Source organism: Hemicordylus capensis, chromosome 1, assembly GCF_027244095.1.
Source record: "Hemicordylus capensis ecotype Gifberg chromosome 1, rHemCap1.1.pri, whole genome shotgun sequence".
Taxonomy (NCBI): domain Eukaryota; kingdom Metazoa; phylum Chordata; class Lepidosauria; order Squamata; family Cordylidae; genus Hemicordylus; species Hemicordylus capensis.
Genome location: NC_069657.1, coordinates 145,208,340 through 145,233,786, shown reverse-complemented (window position 1 = coordinate 145,233,786; position 25,447 = coordinate 145,208,340). Strand labels below are relative to the sequence as shown.

General features: G+C 46.2%; 1 protein-coding gene across 3 annotated transcripts in view; it reads right to left on the bottom strand.

The window, feature by feature from the left end:
- RHOD (ras homolog family member D) overlaps positions 1-25,447 on the bottom strand; it is a 100,573-nt gene that overhangs the window by 51,557 nt on the left and 23,569 nt on the right. Inside the window, exon 2 of one of the 3 annotated variants that reach the window (XM_053287469.1) lies at positions 6,392-6,544. The exons of 1 other annotated variant lie outside the window; for it this stretch is intronic. The gene's annotated coding sequence lies outside the window, so the exon portion shown is untranslated. The remainder of the gene's footprint in view (positions 1-6,391; positions 6,545-25,447) is intronic. One more of the 3 variants, XM_053287471.1, reaches the window with a different exon arrangement.

Sequence of the window (25,447 nt, the reverse complement as noted above, 5' to 3'; positions counted from 1 at the left end):
TTCACATTTGAGTTCCTTAAGGACTCTTGGATGAATGCCGTCTGGCCCTGGTGATTTGCTAATTTTTTATTTTTTCATACAGTTTAGAATGTCATCGCTTGTCACCTCTGTCTGATTCAGTTCTTTAGCCTCTGTCCCTGAGAAGCCCGATTCAGGAACAGGTATATGCTCAGTGTCTTCTGCTGTGAAGACAGATGCAACGAACTCATTTCGCTTCTCGGCAACCTCCATATCCTCCTTAATAATCCCTTTCACTCCCGCTTTGTCTAATGGTCCAACCGCCGCCCTGGCAGGTTTCCTGCTTCTGATGTATTTAAAGAAGTTTTTGTTATTCCCTTTCATGCTTTTAGCTAAATGTTTCTCAAACTCTCTTTTTGCCTCCCTTATTATCACCTTGCATTTCTTTTGCCAGAGTTTGTGTTCCTTTCTGTTTTCTTCATTTCTCATCTCTCATGTCTTCTTACTCCTTCTGTGCATGAGAGGCCAAGCTACATACATGTTGCACAGAAGGAGATTCACAAGTGGATCGCCTGACATTTCTAGCCCTCCTCAAGCATTCCCTGCATGTGTTTGGTGAATGTGTGAGGGAGAAGCAGGAGTGTATCTGTTGGCCATGCCCCCCTGGTGGCTGCTTATTTGGCTGTAAGGGGTCTTATGCATGTAGAAAATACCCTTTGTGGGAGAGGAGGCATGGCCAGCAGGCATATTAGCATCAGGTGGCATGGCCAGCAGTTGTGTCTGCATCAGGGGGCATGGCCAGCAGGTATGGACCTGTTTCCCCCTCATATGTTCACTGTTCACATGTGAAAAGGGCTGCTGTTTTAACTTTACAGTGAAATTCAGGATGAAGAATTTGATTGAGGCATTGGTGCTGTGGGGGTGGGGCGTGTTTAATCATTTTCCTGGTGTCCCAATCTAAATCATCCTCCAAAGCTGCTGTCAGTACAAGGGTGTGGCGGGTGGGGGGGGAGTACACACCCCACGGGGATAATAGCAGCTCTGAGGTGTAGATTTAGATCAGGAAAACAGCATGCAGGGTGGGTAGGGGATGGAGAATAGAACTGCATCTCCCAGTGCCACTGTTCTAATCAAATTTGTTCTAATCAGATCTGCAAAGCTGCAATAAGGTAAAAACAATACTGTTGGGACATCCAGTCTCAGGTAAGCAATGCAGAAAGGCAGGGCTTTACCTGCCTCATGGACTACTCTGCCAGGTGCATTGATCATGGTTTGTCAGTCTACTTGTAAAAGTTTGGAACTGAAACTCCATTGGAAGAGGTGAGAAAACATGCCACAATCTCAATATTAACAAAAATGTGAAAGCAATAGAGAAACACTCAAATGTAGCATCTTGATTTGGATTCCTCAGAAAACCTGATTGCATGAACAATGGAGAAAAAAGTGAAGATGTACCCAGAGTATCTTGTTGATACCCAAGAATGTAAACTTGCTTATTGCTCAAGAGCAGGAAGTAGGATGATGCAGTTTCTATATATATTCTGTATTCTCAGAATATTCTTCTGTATGAACGGAAAAGATACTTGGCTGATAACAGTATGCAGGAAATTGATGTATTTCTAATCAAGAGCAATAATCTTTGGTGTTTGTTTTGATAAGAGAAAATATTTCCAAAAAGCTTTTTGGAAAATATTTCCAAAAAGCTTTCTACAGGCGTGCCTTATAACTTCAAGATAACTGACTTGGAGCATTTCCAGACAGCAGGCTTTACCATGGGTTTACTGCAAGGCTTCAGTGCGAGTTCAAATCTGCCCTCCAAAAACCAACACAAAAAGTGGATTTTTTTACCCCTGACATATATCATTGCTCTAACGCACAATGAGAAACCCAAATAATGTGTGAAGTGCTCTCTGATAGGTTGCAGGGACTTCGGGGTAAATCTAGCTGATATGTGAACGCACGCCTTCCATTCTGGAGAAAAAGCGAGCTAAAAGTCCCATCTGGAAATGTTCCTGCTGAAGTTGATCTGCTCACAGCCAAGAATTTGTAAATTTTTGCCACAAGTTTTGAAAGATCTAAGGAGCAGAGGTTAGCTACAACAATAATTTTCTCTTTGTGTTTCTTTTGTTGCGACTTAGTGGTTTTGCTTTCCAGCTTTCTATTTTGCATTCTTCTGCTAAATCTCAGGAGGGCACCATAAGCCTGTATCCCTGAGAGGAGCTTTTTGACAATAATCAAAGGGAATGGCTTTATCCTAGCGGCCATCAAGTTGTTTACAGCTAAATCTGTATCACAAGTTATTTATGGAGCCCAGTTAGGCCTTTATAATAATTTTACCCGTTTAGAAAGAACACAATCAGATTTTCTTAGAGCTTTGTTTAGTACTCCCAAATGTACTGCTAATGCAGTACTGTGTCAAGAGGCCGGGCTAACCAAGGTGGAAACTAGGGTTTGGAGAATTACTATTAACTACTGGCGGAAGATTCATTTGCACCTAGTAGGTTTAATACCTTTCTTTCTTGCTATCTCCCCACCATCCCTCCTGGTCTGAAAGGATAGTCAACAAACTGGTATCAATAGGGTTAGACCCTGAATATTTGTTGGAGTTGAGCCTCCAGGGTGCAAAGGCTCTGGTTTACCAACGTCTTCTGGATATTGAGCTACAAAATGAGACTGCCCTTCTCCCAAAACTGTATAGACCTTTAAAATCATGGCTAGGATTTTCTGCTGCTCCATATTTATTTAGTATCACTTTCTCCAAGTATCGCTGGGCCTTTTCTAGAGCCCGTTTTAACGCACTGCCATCTGCATTACTTTATGGCAGAGTCCATCATCGGCCAATAGAAGCACGAATTTGCCCTTGTAGCTCTCATGAAATGGAGACGGTTGCTCATATCCTGCTTCATTGTGAATTGTATAAAGAGGTTAGGAAATGCTTCATTGGACCCTTATTAGCACAACTGGTTGCTGTCAAAGCAGTATTCCTAATGATCTGTTAGTGAATTTTCTTCTTGAAGATAAGGATACTGATATTTCTTACCCAGTGGCAAAGTTTTGCTACATTGCTAGCAGAATCCGGAGTATATTGATGTAGGGTGAGTCTTGTAGGATTATTTGAATGTATCTTGTGATTTGTTCTTGTTTAATTGTTTAATTTAATTGTTTTGCTGGTCAATGGACCAAATAAAGATGATTGATTGCTTTTTAACAATACCATCTGAATGCCAGGTAAAAACAGCAAGGGTATATATTAAGAGAAATTCTTGGTGGCTGTTGCACGCTTGTGAAAGTTTGTTTCTGGGAGTGTTGTAGTTTGATCTTTTGTTGCTGTTGAAGCAAGACTTTTATTTTTGGGCTGACCTTTAGTATCTGAGGGGAAGATTCACACTGATTATGCCAGAGCTGACTAGACTGAGGTTCTCCAGCTGCAGTTGGACTACAACTCCCATCATTGCCAGCCACAATTTATTGCAGACAGGGGTGATGGGATGTGTCTAACAACAGCTGGAGCCTCAAATAGGCCACCCCTGCATTACGCTGTCTTTCTTTCTGTCTGTCAGTATCTGGTCTGAATCTTTCTCTCTTCTCCCTCGCCACAAGCAGACCCCACGTGCATTTTCTGGGCTGGCTGCACTGAGTTCCTCTGCTCCTCAATTCAGCAAGATTTGGTCAGACCTGGACAGAAAGATGCTCTTGTTCCACTACTGGATTGGTATCTGGGTTAACCTTGGGCACTGGTTGTTCCTTTTGCATGGCATCACTGGTACTTGAGTGGCTGGTCCTCAATGAGGTTTGGTGGGTCTGAGAGCGGGGCTTCTGGATCCCTAGGTCACATCTCATTAGAGCTTGTTTGAGCCTGGCTGCATGTGACTACACTGACACAGGCATGTTGGGCAACTCGGTTGCTCAGATCATTTCCAAACAAAACAGGAGTTTGTAAATCCTTGTGCACCTTAACTGTCCAGTGACCCTCCCAGTCCCAGTACTTTAGGCAAATATTGGCAAGTGGGCGGTGCACCACTGCACTTTCAAAGGGTTTAACCGCCCAATTTCTCTCAAGCACAACCATCTCTGGTCTTACAAGGCTTTCATGCACCAAGGTAATGTCAGCGTGAGAGTCTCTCCATCCACTTTCCACCTTCTCATTTATAATTATGCTTTCCTGATGCTCTGCAGGAATGGCATTTGAATCTGGGATGCGAACACCCACAAGGAAGTCTTGTTGGGGGTTGTTCAATTCATCTGAGGTCAGGGCAGCTTCTGGGACCCGGCTAGCCAATGGGGTGGCTTGCTCAGGAAGGGCCCCAGAGGGGATCTGCACCTTACTGAATCCTCCAAACTGACTCCTAATACCCTGACTAAAAACAAACAGAAATCACATTCATCTCTGTGTTTATTTACTCCTTTGCACCTTTTCTGTGCAACCTGATTCTGGCTCTTAGTCAGCTCCTAGCAAGGTTCTTGCAAAACCATTCAATTTCGATCCCACCTGCTGCCAGCCAATTGTGACAAAACGGGGGTGACTCTATGCTTTCCTGAGATCTTCCTTCAGTAGAGAGATTGCTCTGATCCCAAATCTATGAGCACGCCGCTCCTTCATGGTAGGCTGCCACCAGTTGAAGACTGATCTAAGCCACTGACCAGGCTTAGACACCGCTTCAACAACCTAGAACTGTCCAGCTTGGGACTTACAGGCACTGTACGCAACCAGAGTCCACAAAACCCAGCTCTAGACAACAAGATATTATTCTGAAAACAACTCAACAGTAGCGAATGACCTTACAAGGCACATGGGGAAGAGTTTTGCAAGTAACCCTCCAGAACCTGTTAAATCAGACTGAAGCCACTTCTAAATCTCTGAACTTTATTAAGAAACAAGGGTTGCCTACAGGAGTGGTTTACCATTGCCTTTCTCCCATGCAGTATGAGATGATGCCTTTGCTGTTGTCACTGAAGTGAGCATCCACCAGATAGTAAAGGGTGGGGGTGGGGTGGTATTATTTACATGTACATTTGAGATGAAGATTTCTACCATGAGGTCTGAGTGATAAGTTTTCCATTCATATAAAATGCTTGTGGCAAGAAATACTGAAGTAATGCATGTATAATGCTATGATAAACACTTAGAAGCACCATACAATACTAGGTATTTGCTCACAATAATGGAGATTCTGCACGTCAGCAGAGGGGTTGTGTCTGTGGGTTGGCACCTTTAACTTAAGCTGGCCCCAGAGCATCTACAGAATCTTTTGCTTCTGCCCTCTAGAGGGAAGAACCTGACATCTAGACTATGATATCAATGGTTAGGAACAAGAAGAACAACATTGTTTGTGGTTTCAGAATTATTCACGTGAGTTTTTACAGAACACACCTTTTGGAGGTTTACTGTTTCAGTATATTTTTTTCAAGCAGATGTCGGATCTCCCTAGAGTTTGTATGGTCTTATTAGGTCAAAGGTATACCAGGAACTTTCTGGGATTCCAGTATATCAGGATTACATGTGATGAACAATTAAGTATATTCACATCATTACAGTTCAGTTTTGGAGTCATGTAAGTTTTTATAGGATGTGTGCATACCATTTTGTTTATTCAACTGTTCCTTGATGAACTGGATTGAAAAGATCAAGAGACAACTGGGTTAGTGGAAAACCAATATATATCTTTTAGGATACAACACACTCATCAGTCTGATTAAGAACTTGACAAGAATGTATCTCTTCTAGAAAGTCCAATGAAAGTAAGGATCAAGTATTTTATCAGCAGATATTTTGGTTCCATTATAACTGAGTATTATAGGCTACAATTCTTGCATGTTTATTTGAATCTTCAAGTGTTATGTTTAAAGAATGGAGATATTTTAGTAATGGTATTGTCCTTTTATATACTTTATACATATATTTTTACCTATTTTCTAACATGCATATATTTGCAAATATTTTATGATGTTGATATATGATTGTTCATAGATATTCCTTGAGAAAGATGTTTACTGAAACACATTGGAATAAATAATCTATTCTGTAGCTGCCTTTGGTTTTGTTGTTGTGACTATTCTCAGCTGATATTGATCCTAGATGTTGTTTTGTACCAGAAGAGATGGCCATACATACCTCCACATAGCCCACAACATACATTCTACCTTTTTTGTGGATTGCAATTGGAAACTGCCATTGGAACCAATTTTGGCTAAAAAGTAGGGCCAGGAATGAAAAACCATTCTCATTACTGAGTGAGTATGTATTCCCAACCAACACAGCTGAAGGTACCACCACAGACTTTCCTCAGTTAGTTTTTCTTGGAGAATCATACCTGCCAATTCTAAACACACTTTCTAGGGAATGCGCTTAATTGAGTTTAATGGGACTTAATTCTGTGGAAATATACCTAAGATTATATGCTCTTATCATCACCTGTGACACCTCTTGACTCACCATTGTTGCTCCCTCACCTGCCCGTCTTCACCCATTTTTCCTTTGATACCAGTCAGATGTCCATCTTTTCTTCCAACTAGAAAACATTTGTGTCTTATTTCATTTCTCAGCAGTGTTGAGACAGTCAGTACTGTTTTCAGAGGTCTGTGCTGTCTAGAAAGGTCAAAATACACATAGTGACATATGGGAGAAAGAAAGGTCTCAGCAGTGTATTTTATGCTTTAAGGATACTTCATGCCAGCACATTGGCTGACATCCTGACTACTGAAGCACTGTTGCAATGGGAGAAGTACTGGTGTAGTACCCGTGCTTCCAAATCATTCCAGATTAATGCTACCGCTGGAGTGTGTGTGTGAATTCAGTAAGCCTCCTTCCCCCTGGAAGCCTTCCGTGATACTCACAAATATGTCTCTGAGAATTGTTGGTGTTGGAAGTGAAGGACCTTGCACTGTCTCATGTCTCAATGACAGAAGGGGACAGACTAGTGAGTCGGAGAGCTAGAGAGGTCAGTACATTGGTCATCCCTTCTCTACTGCGCTGACACTATCCCTTTGGTATGTAGATTGCTACTCTTAGGGACTGCCTGCCTGCCTGCCACTTCCTCTTCCTTCTCTTCCATTTCTCTCCCTTGCAACATGCAAGCTCATCTCTCCCTGCACCATGTGTACAGAGATGCATCCATGTGCATCCAGCTAGCTAGCTAGATTAGAGATACTATCTCTCCACTTTACCATCTAGAATGGAGTTCACTAATAAATACTCCTTATATTGATTTGAAACTATGAACTGGCTCCTATTTATTTTATTCTCAGCATACATGCATGCCTAGGCAAACTCCATTGTGTTGTGCCTCTGTGCATTCTGCTATATTAGCAGGGTATCTCTTACCAGAGAGAATTCCCAACAGTTGGACCCTCGGGGACATATTTTTGGGTGGCATAAAGAACTTCCTGGGGAAGTGGAGTTAATCAAATATTCTCCCTTCCCTGCTGCACCGATGCAGTTAGTCTGAAAGTGCTGTTAGTCTGCTCCTCTAGCTGCACCAGTTTCCCCTTGCTCTGAATGTCAGATACTGCTTTTGTTGTGCAGGCCTGCTTTACACTTATGAAGGTATGTTCACAACATAACAGCCCATGGGCATGTTTTTGCTGGCCCACGGTTAAGCCAGCTGGCCCTGGTGAGCAAGCAGGTGAAGGGGTGGCAGGAATGGTGGCAAGGCAGCACAGGGTTGGGTGCAGGACGGGGGCAATAGCACTGCCACCAGCCACCCCGCCACCACGTACCTTTGTTCCCAAGCCCCTCTGCTACAATCAAAGTTAGGGGCTGGCCCAGGTGAGTGGGTGGGGGAGTGGGTGAGAGAAGCGGTGGTGAGGCAGAGCACTGCTGTGGGATGGGGTGTATGTGTGTGTGCCACTGCTGCTGACCCCCTGGCTCCTGTGCCCCTCTGATGCCATTGGGGCCAGGAACTTCTAGGGAATGAGGGTGCACATGTGCCCTGATGGAGACACAGGGCACATGCGTACTCACATTCCCTTCAGGCTCCTGGCCCCAATTGGTGCAGAGAGGCTTGAGAGCTGGGAGAGTGGTGATAGCGAGGTTGCAATGCCCCCACCAGGGGCATTTGAATTGCGCACCCCTGGTATAAAGTAGGGATGTGCACGGACCGATCCGGAGGCCATTCTAAAGGCCTCTGGACCGGTCCGGACACGGGGTGGTTCGGTTCGGGAAGATGGGGTGGGGGGTTCCAATAAGGATGGGGGCTTTACTTACTCCTCCCAACAACGGCGCCGTATTTTCTTGAGCAATCGGGCGGCAGGATACCTCCCTGCCGCCCGCTTCATTCCCCGCTTGGCTCCTTAATTATTAAGAATCGGGTGGCAGGATACCTCCCTGACGCCCCCTTCAAAACCCCGCTCGGCTGGCGGCCGCCCCCTTCAAGCCCCCTGCCGCCCCCAAGCCCCAGTGCTCCATTGCAAACGGGCGGCAGGATAACTCCCTGCCGCCCCTTTGCCGGCTTGGCTGCAAATGGCTTCTAAGAAGCACGCTTCTTTTTCTTTTTGCTTCTTCTTGCGCACGCGCGCAAAAGGCTTCTTAGAAGCCATTTGCAGCCAAGCCAGCAAAGGGGCGGCAGGGAGTTATCCTGCCGCCCGTTTTCTAAAAGGAACAGGATAACTCCCTGCTGCCCCTTTGCCTGCTCAAAAGCCAAGCCAGCAAAGGGGAAGCAGGGAGTTATCCTGCCGCCTGTTTGCAATGGAGCACTGGGGAGAAGGGGGCGGCAGGGGGCTTGGGGGCAGCAGGGGTCTTGAAGGGGGCAGCCGCCAGCCGAGCGGGGTTTTGAAGGGGGCAGCAGGGAGGTATCCTGCTGCCCGATTCTTAATACTTAAGGAGTCAAACGGGGAATGAAGCGGGCGGCAGGGAGGTATCCTGCCACCCGATTGCTCAAGAAAATATGGCGCCATTGTTGGGAGGGGTAAGTAAAGCCCCCCTGTCCTTATTGGAACCCCCCACCCCAGTGCCGGACCGCAGCTCCGCGGTTCCGTGCACACCCCTAGTATAAAGGCTATAAAGTTCCTTAGAAAACCCAAACCCATGACAATGAATTCAGTGCCCAAAGCAACATCTTATTTTTTTCTTTAGTCCCACAGATTCATGGCATATACACACCTCTGAATATTTTGTTTCTAGGAAAATGGAACCCCTCCCACATGCTGGTGTTTCCATTGGTTTGAAGTTCAACAAGTGTCAGTTATCCACTGAATAATGCCGGTTACATCACAATTAATAAGCAATATTATGATTACTTTTTTACTGTTTTAGAGGCTGAGCACTAAGAAGCAAGGGAGCATCCATGCAGTCCTTTTAGAAGAGCACATAAACACACATGACTAACATGAGCAAGGTATCTTTCTCCCTTGAAGAAATGCCCACCATTTCAAATTACCAAACATAAAGGACTCTTCCAGATGGTGATATATTCCAGCTTCCGTGAAAGTTGAAATTACAATGGAAATAAAATGAGAAATCCACAGTATGTAGAAGTATGCTGCAGAATATTCTTACTGCCATCTGCTTGGCAATATGTGGCAAACGATGAATATAGTTTTTCTCCAAGCTCTTTTTATCCTAAAAAACACAGTGAGGCTTTACTCACAATCAGTGTGCAGAGCCTGCAGAGCTTCTGCGGGGAGAGTGGGCTTGACCCGCTCTTCCCACAGACCAACATCCAGCCGTCCCTGGGCAGCTGGATCAGCTGCCCAAACAACTACCAGCTCTGTCACAGGGCAGGTAGGGGCAGCGGGGATCGGGGGCCGCCCATCCCCTGGAAGTCTCAGGAAGCATGGGGCATTCTGGGGAGACCCCTGAAGCTGGGAGGCTTGTTGGAGCCTCCCGGTCGGGGGTCTCCTTGTGAGTCTCCACGGCACAAAGTCATGCCGTGGCATTCCACGATCAGAAGACGGGATTAGTGGCTCCCCTTGCAGCACATGAATGCAGGAAAGCGGGCTAGGCTCCCTTAGCCCACTTTCCTGCAATCGTGAGAATAGCCTCAGTATGTATTTATGGATTGCAACAAATTCTGAGCAGATGGTCATAATAATATTTTGCAATCTCCCTCTACATAGTGCAGATCTTGTGTTTAATTTATCATTGTAATTTGCACTGATATATCACTCATTGGAAGATCCCTAAGCCAGGACAAAGCCAAGCAATTGTGATATCAAAAGAACACAATGGCATTTGCTGCTCTTGCGTCTCAACAAGGTGGCATTTGGAAGAAGAGAGTTGATTGAGAAAGAAAGGAAGGTGTTGCATCAGTGTCCAAGCTTGGAAAGGAAGACAAAGGTCACATTGACACCAACAGATTACGTGATCAACTTACCAGCAGGCCAGAGAAAGGCAATACTGATGAAAGATCATATTAGTGCTTATAATGTACATCACTGATATCCCATTAAGTGTCAAACTTGAACAGTCAAGAGTTGCAAGAGGCAGGAGATTGAAGATAGTTGATCGTTCAAATGGAGATGAAATCACAGGAGATACATTACTGCAGATGGAGAATGTTGGCTCTTGATCCATTAGATGAAAGGATGGTGGTTTTACTAGCTAAATCGGGACCTTCCTGGTGTGTACTGGAGAGAAGTACACACTTGAGACTGAAGTAAATAAGCAGGCAGGGCTGCTTGCATGGGATTGGTTGGCTGAGAGAAGACTCTGTCAATCAATCCCTGGCACCTTGATTCTGGACATAATGGCGCTTCTGCTGTTATGAAGTATGAAGGTCTCAGGGAAGGAGAACATCGGCCTAAGGAAGAGGGAAACACTCCCTTAGCAGGGACCCCTTCCTTGGGTGATGCACCCATATCCTCTTGCACAGAGGATACTCCAAAAGGGGGTGGGGGACCTCCTATTAGTAGGTGATTTGATCATTAGGGGCATAGAAAGATGGGTCTGTAACCTGCATGTAGACCACACAGTGACTTGCCTGCATGGTTGTGGATGTCACGCTGTGTCTTGGTAGGCTGTTAGGCAGCGCTGGAGAGGAGTCAGCTGCCATGGTGCATATTGGCACTAATGATGTTGGGAAATGCAGTTGAGAGGTCCTGGAAGCCATATTTAGATGGTTTAGGTAGCATACTGAAGCCCAAGACCCTCAGGGTAGCATGCCATGTGCAGGGCCAGCAAGACAGGAAGAGCTGAGGGGACTCAATGTATGGATGATATGGTGATGCCAAGAGTAGGGGTTTAGGTTTGTTAGGCATTGGGATACATTTGGGGCAAGCAAAGCCTATACAAAAGGAATGGGTTTCACTTGAACCAAGATGGAACTAGACTGCTGGCACTTAAAATAAAAAAGGTCACTAAACAGCTTTTAAAATTATGCCCGGGGGATTGCTTACAGGAACCAGTGGTAACTGGTTCAGCCAGAAAAATCCCCAAAGGTGTGAGGGTGTACATGTTTCAGATAAACCAGAAGGGGACAGAGTAGAGCCAGGAATTGAGCAGAAGGGAATCCATAACAGCTGAAAAGGTCAAATGATGGTAAGGGAGATAGCACACTCTGACACCAGGTGAGGGGTTCAGAGTATAGGTGTCTATATACCAATGGCAGAAGCCTCTGAGCAAAGATAGGTGAGCTGGAGTGCCTGGTTACTAATGAAAACATAGATATAGTGGGTGTAACAGAGACCTGGTGGAATGGTGAGAACCAGTGGGACACTGTTATTCCTGGATATAAGGCCAGCTCTAAAGCCAGTTTGAAATGGGCCTAGATATTCAGTTTCCTCCACTTGGAGCTCATTAGCCATTACACTCTCAATCACCTTGCCCAACTAAGGGAGATTGGAGACAGACCTATAGCTATCTATCACAGAGGGATCCAAGGTAGGTTTCTTAAGAAACGGTTTAACCACTGCCTCCTTCAAACAAGGGGACATTCTGTCCTCCCTCAGTGATGTATTAATGATGTCAGTTAGGGCACCTCCAACAATTTCCCTATAAGGGGAAAGCAGCCAAGTTGCGCAAGGAGCCAAATAACAAGTGGTAGGCCACACTGCCTCAAGCAGCTTGACCACATCTTCAGGAGTCACAGATTGAAATGGATCCAATCTAATACTGCAAGTAGGATTGCTGGACATCCCCTTAATAGACACTGCAGAAATAGTGGAGTCCAAGTCAGCCTGGATACAAGAAATGTTATCTGCAAAGAACCCACTGAAAGTGTTACAGCAGAATATAGTCACCGGGGGTAGGCTAAAGCAAAAGGAGCATGAATTAAGCTCCTCACAATCCGGGATAATTCTGCTGAATGCAAATCCACAGACAATACACACAGACCAGAATTGCTTTTTCGATGCATGCACCGCCACCGTGTAGGCCTTCAAATGGGCTCTATGCTGTGTCCTGTCAAATTTGAGCCGAGTTTTTCTCCACTTGCGTTCCAGTCACCTATCTTGCTGCTTCAGACCCCATAGCTCTTCTGTATACCATGGGGCCATTTGTGAAGCAGTTTGGAGGCGACGCTTAGGAGTGATCGTGTTTACTGCCCTGGTGAGCTCCCTATTCCAGGTACACACCAGGGCATCAAAAGAGTCGCCAGCAGAACCAACACTAAAACCCTCCAAGGCTTTTTGGAATCCTACTGGATCCAGCAGCCTTCTTGGGAGGACCATCCTAACAGATCCACCACCCCTGCAGGACTGAGTTGTGTCTGTGAAACCAACTTTAAACAGGTGGTGGACCGTCCATGACAATGGGGAAACTATATCCACGGAACCCCCTCCCCCCCGACCCGAACAAAAGACAAAATCAAGTGTGTGGCCAGCAATGTGCGTTGGTTCAGAAACTAATTGGGTTAGGCCTATGGTTGTCATGGCTGCTATGAACTCTTAAGCCGTACCAGAAAAACCAGCCTCAAGGTGAATATTGAAGCCCCCCAGCACTAAAAGTCTAGGTGACTCCAAAACCACCTCCTAGACCAGCTCCTTCAGCTCAGTTAGGAAGTTGTTTGGGCAGCGGGGTGGATGGTACACCAACATAATCCCAAATCTATCCCTAATTCCCAGCCTAAAAAATACACACTAACTGTAAGTCAACTGTCTCACAAGGAGCCTGGTAAGGGAAATGGTATCCTTATGGACCACAGCCACTCCCTCCCCTTCTCCTAACCTACGCCACAACAGAGTAACCGGGTGGGAGGAGCTGGGCCCAAACTGGACTACTTGCATCTCCCAATCAGATCTTAGTTATATATGCCAGGTCGGCACCCTCATCTACAATCAGGTCATGGATGATTTCAACCTTATTCCGAACTGACCTGGCATTACAGAGGGGCAAGGCTAGGCTCTGTGGGTAGCTGGAACTGCTTCCCAAGACCTGAGAGTTGACAGGGCAGTGAGAAGTGGAAACAGTAACTAAATTACTAATATCCCTTCCCCTGGAACGGGATATTCCATCACCAGCACCAACACCAACTCTTCTATTCCCCACCACTACAGTAATAGCCGCCCCAGAGCTGCAGAGCCCCCCCCCCACTACTGCCTCCCCAAGAGAGCCCTAACACATATCTATAGATGGTCTGGCACAACCCAATAAAACGGAGGAGTAGCCCAAGCCCCCACACCCAGCCTAATTTGTTTGGTCTGGCTTCTCAGGGTTTTAAAACTGTTTTAAAACTGTAAAGGTTCGGTCTGGTTTTCCAGAGTTTTACAAACTGTTTTAATTGTTTTAATAATGGTTTTATTTGTTTTACAGTTTTTGATTTTAATAGTTAATTGATTTTAGTTTTGTTTTAATGTAAACCACCCTGAGCCATTTTTGGAAGGGCGGCATAGAACTCAATCAATCAATCAATTAATAAATTCTTTCCCAAGTATAATCCAAATATGACCCCCTCCCCACACCAAAGGCTGCCATCCTGGCAGAGGGAGCTTTGACAGCTTATTTTCAGGACCCCAAGCCCAAGGACAGGTGGAAACAGTTCGGCAATCAGAAGTGTAACTGTAATTAGGCTTGCCAATTCACATTCAAACTTATTCAAAACCATCATACTAGAAGCTCAGTTGGAATGTGTACCAAGAAGGAGGAAAGGTACCCTCAAGTTCAGGAAGATGCCAGCATGGCTAATAAGCAGAGTCAAGGAAACTATAAAAGGGAAGAAGACTTCCTTCAGAAAATGGAAGTGCTGACCAAATGAAGAGCACAGGAAGGAACATAACTCTGGCAAAAGAAATGTAAGGGGACAATAAGGGATGCAAAAAGAGAGTGTGAGGAGCATATAGCTAGAAGTGTCAAAGGGAAATCACAAAAACTTATTTAAATATATCAGAAGTAGAAAACCTGCCAGGGAGGTGGTTGGACCGGTGGTTGGTGGTTGGTTGAAAGGGATTATTAAGGAGGATACAGAGATTGAAGAGAAGCTGAATGAATTCTTTGCATCTGTCTTCACGGCAGAGGATACTGATAATATACACTTTCCGGAAGTGAGCTTCTCAGGTTTACAGGTTGAAGAACTGGGCCAATTTGAGGTGACAAGGGAAGATGTTCTAAGCTGTCTTGAAAAATTAAAAATTAACAAATCGCCAGGGCCAGATGTCACCCACCCAAGAATTCCGAAGGAACTCAAATGTGAAATTACTGATCTCCTAGCAAAAATACGTAACTTGTCCCTACAATAAGGCTCTGTACCAGAGGACTGGAAAGTGGAAAGTAGCCAATGTAACTTATTTTCAAAAAGGGATCCATGGGGAATCTGGGAAATTACAGGCCGGTCAGCTTAACTTCGGTGCCGGGTAAATTGATGGAAAGCATACTTAAGGACAAAATTGTTAAGGGCAAGTCTTGCCTCACTAACCCTTTGGAGTTCTTTGAGACTATCAACAGGTGTGTGGATAAAGGTGATCTGGTTGACATAGTATACTTGGACTTCCAAAAAACTTTTGACAAAGTTTCGCACCAAAGGCTATTGAGTAAACTTAGCAGATAAGGAGGCAGGTTCATGTGTGGATTGGTAACTGGTTGAGGAACAGGAAACAATGGGTAGGGATAAATGGACAGTTCTCACAATGGAGGGGAGTAGGGTCCCCCAGGGATCTGTACTGAGACCGGTGCTCTTTAACTTGCTCATAAATGATCTAGAAGTTGGGGTAAGCAGCAAAGTGGCCAAATTTGCAGATGACACTAAACTGTTGAGGTTAGTGAAATCCGCAATAGATTGCAAGGAGCTCCAAAAGGATCTCTCCAAACTTGGGGAGTGGGCAACAAAATGGCAAATGTGGTTCAATGTAAGCAGGTGTAAAGTGATGCATATTGGGGCAAAAAACCCCAACTTCACCTATACACTGATGGGATCTGAGCTGTCGGTGACTGTCGGTGACTGAGCTGTCGGTGACTGACCTCCTCCTGGCTTGCTGCATTCAGCCAGTTCCCAGTCCTGGAGAACTCCTGGCTCCCATACTCAGAAGCAGCCCCTCAACATCGGCCCAGTGCAGAGCTGCCAGGGCTTAAAACCTACTTCCAGCCCTGCCTGCTTCCTGACCTTGCTTCCTGTTTCCTGCCCCGCCCAAACTAGCTGTCTCCCTGTAGCTGTTTCCTTCCTGCAGCTCTCCATGCCTTGCCCTCTCAACCCCACTGGGATCTGACCAGCCTGGACTCTTATCATTCCTACTGCCCCCTGAAGGGAACTAAAACCCTACAGGTGGGATGCTATGCCCATCTCCAGACTGCACAGGGCCACACAGGCAATTACGTAACATGGCATCCTGACAAGAAAATTATACATGGAGTGGAGAGAGTGGACAGAGAGAATTTTTTCTCCCTCTCACACTAGAACTAGGGGTCATCTCATGAAATGGAAGGTCAGGAAGTTTAGGACTGACAAGAGTAAGTACTTTCCCACACAGAACATAATTAATCTATGGAATTGTTTGCCATGGGATGTGGTGATGGCCACCAGCTTGGACAGCTTTAAAAGGGGCTTAGAGAAATTCATGGAGGACAGGTCTATCAATGGCTACTAGTCTGGTGGCTGTAGTCCACTTCCAGCCTCAGAGGCATGATGCCACTCAATACCAATTGCAGGGGGGCAACAGCAGGAGAGAGGGCATGTGCATATCTATTGCCTGTGGGCTCCCCAGAGGCATCTGGTGAGTCACTGTGTGAAACAGGATGCTGGACTAGATAGGTCTTGGGCCTGATCCAGCAGTGCTATTCTTATGTTAATGTGTCACTGCTAAACTTTGTATTATGATGTGGCACTGCTAACTAGACAAGAGGAAGCATTTAAAGTGATAGCTCGCTTGTATTTAGCAGGGGAAAGCAACTGTCCCTATCCAATCCCAGGACAGTGTCTTTCTAGTAACTTTGACTTGTTTTTTTGTTTTTGTTTTAGATTGTGTTTAGATTGGCTTTGGCTTGTATTTTCTTTTTAAATTGTGGCGCAGCGGGGAAATGCTTGACTAACAAGCAGAAGGTTGCCAGTTCGAATCCCTGCTGGTATGGGAAACACTTAAATCGGGCAGCAGCGATATAGGAAGATGCTGAAAGACATAATCTCATACTGCACGGGAGATGGCGATGGTAAACCCCTCCTGTATTCTACCAAAAGAAAACCACAGGGCTCTGTGGGCACCAGGAGTCAAAATCGATTTGACAGCACACTTTACCTTACCTTTACCTCTTTGGGACAGGGAACCATCTTATTCCTTTTTCTATGTAAACTGCTTTGAAAACTTTTTTTGTAGTTGAAAATGATTATGCTCATGTTTTTATAATAATAGTTCAAAGATCCCATTGAAAAGGGATACCGTAGTTCAAAAGTTATGAAAATAAAGACAAAGGATGATTTTGAAATGTTTTTCTTCCTTGTAAGGGAACATGAAGCAATGTATCCAAAACCACAGCCTTTCCTGTTGCAAGTTTTCCGCACCCAGCTTTTAGATCACATCTCCTCTAGAATGAAGGTCTGTGTTCATATATGCGCCAAATTTACCAGAAATCCTTGCGAGTTATCAGGGAGCATTACACCCACACACCCACACCCACACACACACTTTAATTACTGTGCATTAGAGTGCAGTCCGATTTATATCTGGGATTAAAAAATCCGCTCTCTGTGTCAGGTTTTTTTCCTCCCTCAACTTCAAACTCGCAGTAAAGCCTTGCAGAAAACCTGTGGTAAAGCCTGCTTTCTGGGAAAGTTCCTGCTGATTTCAGAACTTAAGCCACACAATTTTTAAATTTACTTTTAAAGTAAACCACCCAAATGTCAGCGAATGGTTGTGTTGAAGAAGCCTGTTATTAACATGGAATCGGATACAATTACTGATCTCACACACTCAGCATTTGTCGATGACATCCGGACTAAGATATCCAATAGTGCTACTTGGGAAGAATAATATTTATAATTTTAATAGGACTATCATAAGCAATTTAGTCTTCATGTCAGCCATTGCCATTAGATAAAAAGGGGAAAAAAGTAATGAGTGGGAAATCAGCAGGGACTTTTACATGCAGCAGACTTTACCATGAATTTCCTTGGAAGCTTTACTGTGAACTCGAAGTAGTCCCCCAAAACCAGACACAAATAGCGGATTTTTCTATCCCGGATATATATTGGGCTACACTCTAATGCACTGTGAAAAACCTGAATTGTGTGTGTGAATTGCTCCCCAATAACTCGCAGGGACTTTGGGGTAAATCTGGCTGATATGTGAATGCATCCCCTGTATTCCAGAGGAGATGCAAATTAAAGGGCTTTAAAAGCCCTTGTAAAAAACTTCCAGGAGATAGACCGCCTTGCCTGAGTGGAGAGTAGGGAGCAGTGCTCAAATCACAGAGGATAAGAGGGTGGAGCCCATAATGAAATCCAAAAAATACATCCCAGGCGGAATCCCCCAATTTTAGACAAACCCTGCCTCTCTACTTAAAAAACAAACAAACAGAAGCTAAGGAGGCTGTCACATAAGAGGCTAGGTCCGGAGGGACCTCCTTTTGTTTGGGCACTAAGAAGCTATATCCTCCCTCACTGCATCAGAGCTCATTGCATCAAAATGGATAATCATGATCTCTGGTTGGTTGGTGCTTAATCCTCCCACAAAGAAATATATAATCCTCCCTCTCTCTCTCTCTCTCTCTCTCTCTCTCTCTCTCTCTCTCCTATACCATAAAAGCCTTTGTTGTGCGGCCGTGCTGCCCGTGTCTTTTTGGGCCGTTCTGGGCATTCTCAGAGCGCATGCCCAGATCAGCCGAAAAAGATACGGCCGCCCAAACACGGGCGGCCATGTTGGAGCAGGAGAAGCGGCGGCCTAGGAGAAGCGGCCGCCGCCAATGGGAGAAGAGTGCTGGTGAGGCGGCGGCGGAGCCGTGGCCTCGGCCAGAGGTGGCGGTGGCCACTGCGGGGCGACTGGCCCCGATGGCGGCGGCCGCCGCCACGGCAAGAGGGCTGGGAGGAGGAGGAGTGGCGGGCCGAGGAGAAGCGGCTGCCGCCAACGCCAAAGTAGAGTGTGGGTCGAGGTGGCGGTAGCCACGGCGGGGCGACTGGCCCCGATGGTGGCGGCCGCCACCGTGGCAACAGTGCGGTACACGGTGAGCTGCGGCAGCCTCCCCTTCTCCACTCTCCCCATTGGGTCTTGGGCTCCAAGAGCAGCACCCCCCCCACTAGAGCCCGTTATTACAATGGGCTTACACATACTAGTGTGTATGTGTAGATAGATAGATAGATAGATAGATAGATAGATAGATAGATAGATAGATAGTGTGTGTGTGTGTGTGTGTGTGTGTGTGTGTGTGTGTGTGTGTGTGTGTGTGTGTAGGTTCAAGTCTGTCCCTTGATCTGGAACCCCTTCCCAAACGGAAGCACTTTTATCTGGAGGCCTTTCCCAAATCCTGATATGTAAAGACTATATATTCTCAGTGGAGAGGAAGTGCATTCTGCACCTACTTGGGGTACTTCAATCTATTTTTTTTTTTGAATATTTAGAGTTGAGCTTGTAGGTATAGAACTGGGCAGTTAGCAGTTCAGCATTTTCTGTCTTCTGTCTGTGCAGGTTCCCTGTAGAGCAAGAGCAGAAATATCTAATGTATTACCTTGAAAGGTGGGGGGAAGGCATCCATACCCATTGCAGTTATGAAAGCAGGAGGGAACTGGTAGGTGGGAGGGAGATTGCTTTGGTTCTCCTTCCTGCCTGATATTGATTGATTTCCCTACTTGGAAGCCAGCTGGGGAAAATATGGGTGAAAAACAGTGTCAAAGAGGGACTACAGGAAATAGTTTCTTTGCAGGGGAAGCACCTCCTCCTGCCCTACCTGTTGATTCTCCCCAGCAAATGCCTTCACCATGCTAGTTTTTTAAAACAAGCTTCATATAACCTAAAGCTCTAGCCTAAGAGCCTGACATTTTGTAAGCCAAAGCAGTGACAGAGCCAGGGAACGGAGGCTGGGGTTCTGACCTGTCCCTGATGGCCCCATTGTGTACATGCTGCATGCACCAATGACACCCTTTGCATGTGATATCATGCACACGTGGGCATGGTCCAATCACCCGAGGGAGAGGATGGGAAATAAATACACCCAGCCAGCAAGCATGGGCTGGGAATGAGCTCTGGAGGGCTGGAATGGGCCCTCGGGAGACCGGGCCACACCCATGTGTTTGCGATGTCACACACAAAAGGGGCATGATCCGGTCTTCAGAGGGCCTGTGTGAGCCCTCCAGGGCTCATTCCCAGTCACTGTTCGCCAGCTGGGTGCATTTACTTCCTTCCTCTCCCTTCATCAAGGGAGAGAAAGAGAAATAAATGCATCTAGCCAGCCAACGCTGGCTTGCTGGGGCTCATGGCTGGGTTCTTTGAACCCATCTGCTCAATGGTAGCTATGCCCCTGAGCCAGAGTTTTCTCAACTTCCCTTCTCATTGGACCTATTTGCATATAATGCCAAACTGCAGCACAGGCTGTCCCCTCTTGCCCCAACACCTACCTGCCTGTCCTAAGGGGGTGGGATGGTGTGCCCCTCCCCTCCCCTCATCATCTGTCCATGCTGACCCAGACAGCAGCACACCCCCTTACATTCTATAATCTTGACGATATGCAGTCCATGGGGGGAGGTGGCAGCAATGCACAGCTTCAAACCACCCATCCCTCATCTACTATGTGTGGCCGCCTGCAGTGCTGGGCTCCACATCACACCTTGCCCTGGATGTGCACAGCACCAAGGTACATCATACAACCTCCTCCAGACTTCTAACACTAAAAAGTAAAACAGCTGCTGGGTGGCTGCTTGTGGAACTGTTGTACTCTGCTTGCTAAAACAGTGCACAAGCTTGTGGTGACAAGGGCCCCACAGGGCTGGACCGGGGGCACTGTTGATTTTTAATGATTTTTTGTATTTTAATAAAACTTCAAAAACATGGCTTGTTTCATGGCAGAAAATTACAAAAACTTCTGGAATGGAAGCTCCACCCACCTTAGACCATCATTCCACCCCAATGTGAAGGAATCAGCCCTTTGCCTTCATAAAAAGTTCAACATCTCTCCCCCCACTTTGCATTTCCAGAATGGCTGGGCTTAGGGTTCTGAAATTGGGTACACAGCATGGCAGGACTCTGTGCATTTTTATTTCTATGAAATCAATTAATCCTGCAGTACATAGGAATCACTAATACACAGGCTGACAACTTCTTATATTCCATACCCTCCCACATTTCACTGCTGAAAATAGGGACCTACTTGCTATCACTATGCAAACACAATTAAATTGAGTAGCATCTTAACGTGCATTTTTGCACTATAAGTTACATTATAACAAAACACCCCTAGAACACAAGACAGAAATTAGAAAGGAACTATTCAAAATTTGTCTACTTGCAGACAAGTGGACAAATACACCTAACAAGACCTACTCAACATGTTATGTTCAACACATGTATGATCACTGTACATACATACAGATCTGTAGTTATTCATATATTATATTCAACACATGACAATACATCTCCACTCCTTTCTGTACTGTGGATTTGAGGGCCCTATATCAAAGTTTGCTTTTTAAATGAACTCATGCACAGTTATTCACACAAAAACATGTACATGTTGTTGGGAATTCTCTGTGGTAAGAGAATCCCTTTTTCATTATAGCAGAGTGCACAGAGGAACAACACAGCGGAATTTACTTAGGCATGCGTGTATGCTGAGAATAAAGTAACTTGGAGCCAATTCATAGTTTCAAATCAATATATAAGGCATTTATTAGAGAACTCCATTCTAGATAGGAAAGTGATGAGTTAGGATCTCTAATCTATCTAGCTAGCTGGATGCAGATGGATTCTGCATCTTCTCTGCACACATGGTGCAGGGAGAGGAGCTTGCCATGTTGCAAGGTAGAAGGACAGGAAGAGAAGAGAGAGAGGAAGGAAGTCACCCTGAGATTAGCAATCTACATTCCAAAGGGCAGAGCAGTAGAGAAGGGATGACCAATGTCTTGACCCTCTAGCCCTCTGACTCACTAGTCTGTCCTCCACTGTCTGAGACAAGAGACAGCGCAAAGTCCTTAACTTCCAACACATGTACCAACATTGTGTGTAATGCCCGCATACAGTTTCTGTATTGGAAAATAAGCCTTTTCAGGGAGGAAACCAGTAGTTTTCAGCCCCTCCTCACAAAAAAACACATTGAAAAATAGAATTAAAAACCCTTTCCAGCAGAAAACAAATCACCAGGAACTCAACCACCCACCACGCAAACCCCACATTCTACAAAGTAATCTGAGAAGGGATGGAGAGGAAAAAAGGAAACTCCTATAGCTCTTCTGGAGGATTGGTCCCCCCCACCCCACCCTTCTAGCAGATCATTCCAAACCAGAAAGCAGACCAGTCTCCTCCCCCCCCCCGCCCACACTCTCTCTCTTTACTCACTCACTCCCATACAGATAACATGTACACTACCCTGAACTCTTTGGAGGAAGAACAGGATGTGTGTCATAATACAATATATGTATATGTTGACTTTTAGCCACATGCACTCCAATCCTAAGCATGTAAACTCTGAAGCAAATTCAAACAGTCTTTTTTTTACACCTAGTGCAGCAGGAAGCAGGCCTGTTTGATCTCTTACAGGACAGCAGAATGTCATATATGAAGTATATGAAAACCATACTTTTGGTGGGGGAGGGGAAATGCTTAGTGTTCATTTTAGCCATTTGTGAAGCTATTTCCAAGAAGTGGGGTATTTTAGTCCATTAAAAGACAATGGGGCTATTCTCATGATCGAAGAAAATCAGGCTAGCCTCCGCTAGCCTGATTTTCTTCGATCATGAGAACCACCGGGCTTGGCCGCGAGTCCGGTGGTTCTAGAGCGGGTAACCCACTCAAGAACCCCTGCCCTAAAACCAGGTTTGCAGAGTGAGCGCTCCACGAACCTGGTTTTGAAGATCGTGAGTAGCTGCGGTGCGGCTTCGTGCCGCGCCTACTCACAAAGATACTCCTGGAGGGGAGGCGAAAAGCCACCTCCGGGGGTCTTGCCAGCTCGCGCAGGGCATGCTGGAGCTTGAGGGGGCCAATTGGCCCCCACTCCCCCCAGTCCCCGCCGGCTCCATCATGGAGCTGGCAATTGTGTGGGCGGCCGATCCGGCCGCCCAGGGCTCCCTCTCCGCTCGTGTGTGGGGAGAGCGGGCTTAGCCCACTCTCCCCGCTCACTGCCCCAAACTGGGTCTCACTGATCGTGAGACCCGGTCCAATGTGTAAGTTATTTATATATGAGCTACTGTTACAAGCACAAAGCAAAATAAAACAGTAATGATTATAAGGGGAAACATGTTGAAAAAGAACAATTTCCTCATATTTTGCTATTTAAGCTATTCTGAGAACTTTGTTGCTAAATAACTGCATATGAATATTTTTAATAAGGTGAGGGAAAGGTGAAAAACCCCATACATACTTTGTTGTTAAGTGAGCCAGAGGTACAATAAAAAGGCAGAAAGGCTTGCTATTGCTTCCTGTCCATGTTGGGCAAGTTTCCTGGGCCAGGAGGAAATTGATGGGCAGGGAACTTGGGCCATGCAGGAGAGGGGATGTACACACATTCAGACATAGGCAGGTGGGAGGTGTTCCTGAAACTATGTGAGGTTGAATGAAGAGGCTGAGGAACAGCCCATATCCACATGCTTCGTGACCAGGAAGTGCAAGATCAAGCAGCTGGCACACACTGCAAGCCACAATCCTACACAGGCGAAAAGTCCCCTTCCTTGCCACTGTGTGAGGTTGGTGGGCAGGCACTCCCACCCACACCCAACTTCCTGGATGCTCCAAGCGGGTGCCTTGTGCAAAAGCTCCCATGTGGGTGTGCACCATCACCCCACCTTCCTTGCAGCAAGAGAGGGATAGTTTTGCAATGGTGGGCAGAGCACCCAGCATTGCAGTCCACAGTGCAATGGAGATGGTCCTCAACACCATGGAGGAGAAAGCTAGACACAGAGCCCAGAAGAGGAGGCAGTTGCTGCAGGCACTACAAGGCTTGTGCCCCACAGGGCAGCAGCTGCCTGTGAGGAGCCAACAAGGTTCCTTGCAGTATCAAGGAGATGCGACGGACTGATTGTGCACTCCAGGGTTGCCATGCAGACTGTCCAAAGAAATGTGGCAGCCCTCTCCTCACTTTTCTACCTTCTGCAGGAAGACTGGATATCGTACAGGAGGTGGGCGCTGCCAAGGTACGACAGCACCTGGAGGTCAATGGGGGATGCGGATGAGTGGGACAGCTTCAGAATGTCTTGAAGGACTTTTGACTTTCTCACTAGCGAGATGGAGCCTGTGCTCTGTCGGCAGGATACAGTGATGTGCCACGTGGTGCTAGTGCACAAGCAGCTCACCCTAATGATTCACATGCTGGCCTCCAACTCCAACTATGAGGCACTGAGCAACTTGTTTGTGGTTGGCACATCGGTAGTCAATGAGATAGTACAAGAAGTGGTCAACCTGCTGATCAAACTGTTCCTTGTGGATGCGATCCACATGGGCAACCCACAGGAGGTGATGTTGGGGTTCCTACAGAAGGGGTTCCCAGGTATCATTGGGTGTATAGATGACACACACATGGATATTTTAGCACTTCCTCAACACCACGAGGAGTACAGTACAGAAGCACAATTACACCATGACCCTGCAAGCTGTAGTAGACTCTACGGGGTGGATGTCTACGCTGGGGTGTCAGGTAGAAGCCACTATAGTGCAGTCTTCTGGACCTCTCCCCTGGCCTCAAAGCTGCATTCTGGGACCTGGGTAAATGTGCCACCTGTGAAGATTGGGGGGTGACAGGTGAAGCCAGTGATATTTGGGGACCAGGGATACAGCCTCCAGGAGTGGCTGGTCACTCCCTATTGCAAAACCAGAGGGGCCTTCCAGAGGAACTTTAACTTCAGGCACAGCAGCATGAGAATCATGGTCAAGTAGGCATTCAGGAGTCTGAAGGCCTCGTGGCACACACTCTACACCTTGCTGAATGTGGACGAGAATCTTGTGCCAAAGGTTATCATGGCCTGCTGCATCCTGCACAACATATGTGAGACAAGGGGAGACATCCTGCTAGAGGAGCATGAGTATCTGCCCGGACATCCAGAGGGTGAGAGTGGTAGCAGTGAGGCATCCAGCGATGACAGAAATGCTGTGCAGGTGGACCCCATGGTCTTGCTCCAGAGGATTGTTGGCAGCAGCAGGGAAGTGCGGAAAGTACGAGCAGCCTTTGCAAGACATGCCTGGGAGCATCTCCCACTGGCCCATTGCCAAGGCAGGCAGATGCATGGTGTTTGAAGGGCACGCTGCCCTTAAACCCGGTGAGAATAGCACATGGTCATTGCCAGGAAACACCTGTACCTGCAATGCCAGTTTAAAGACTTAAAGACAATGCCAGTTTAAAGGCGGGAGGTAGGGAGAGCAGGAGGGAGGGTACCCTGTCCAGAAACCGGAAGTTGCCGAACTGTGGTTGGGCGTACATCTGAGATGCGATTTGCAGTTGCAAAAATTAACTGTGTGTTTGTCAACCTCCGCTTTCACGTTACATGCAAATACGGACTTTGTCTAGAAAAACTGGAATTGTTAATTGGCTATAAATTATTAGGCCCTTTTTTTTCACATATAATTGTGATTTCCCCAGGAATTGTGAGGCTGAGCTGCAGTGGCTAAAATATGGCTTGAAACACTCCTCCTCATGTTAGGAAAGTTTGCAGAAAAATACCATTGAGATTTTTAAACGGTAAAATACTCCTGTCTCCTGACACAAAGGCACTATGAGTTCACATACATACCCAACATTCCCCCAACCGAAAAAGCCTCTTTTCAACCAAAGAGAGTTGTCTAACAGAGTAAAGGGTTCCCAGGTCCAGACTCTAAGATGATTTCGATTCTGTACCTTTACCAGCTACACAGAAAGGAGACCTGCCACTCTCAGATGTTGATTTGAGTCCATTCAAATGGACTCACGGAGGCCATTTTACTACCACACAACTGCATCTGATGTGCAGTAAAATTCTTCTTACCATTCAGCAGGGTGATTTAGACCAGCAAGCTAGCCTTTTGCATG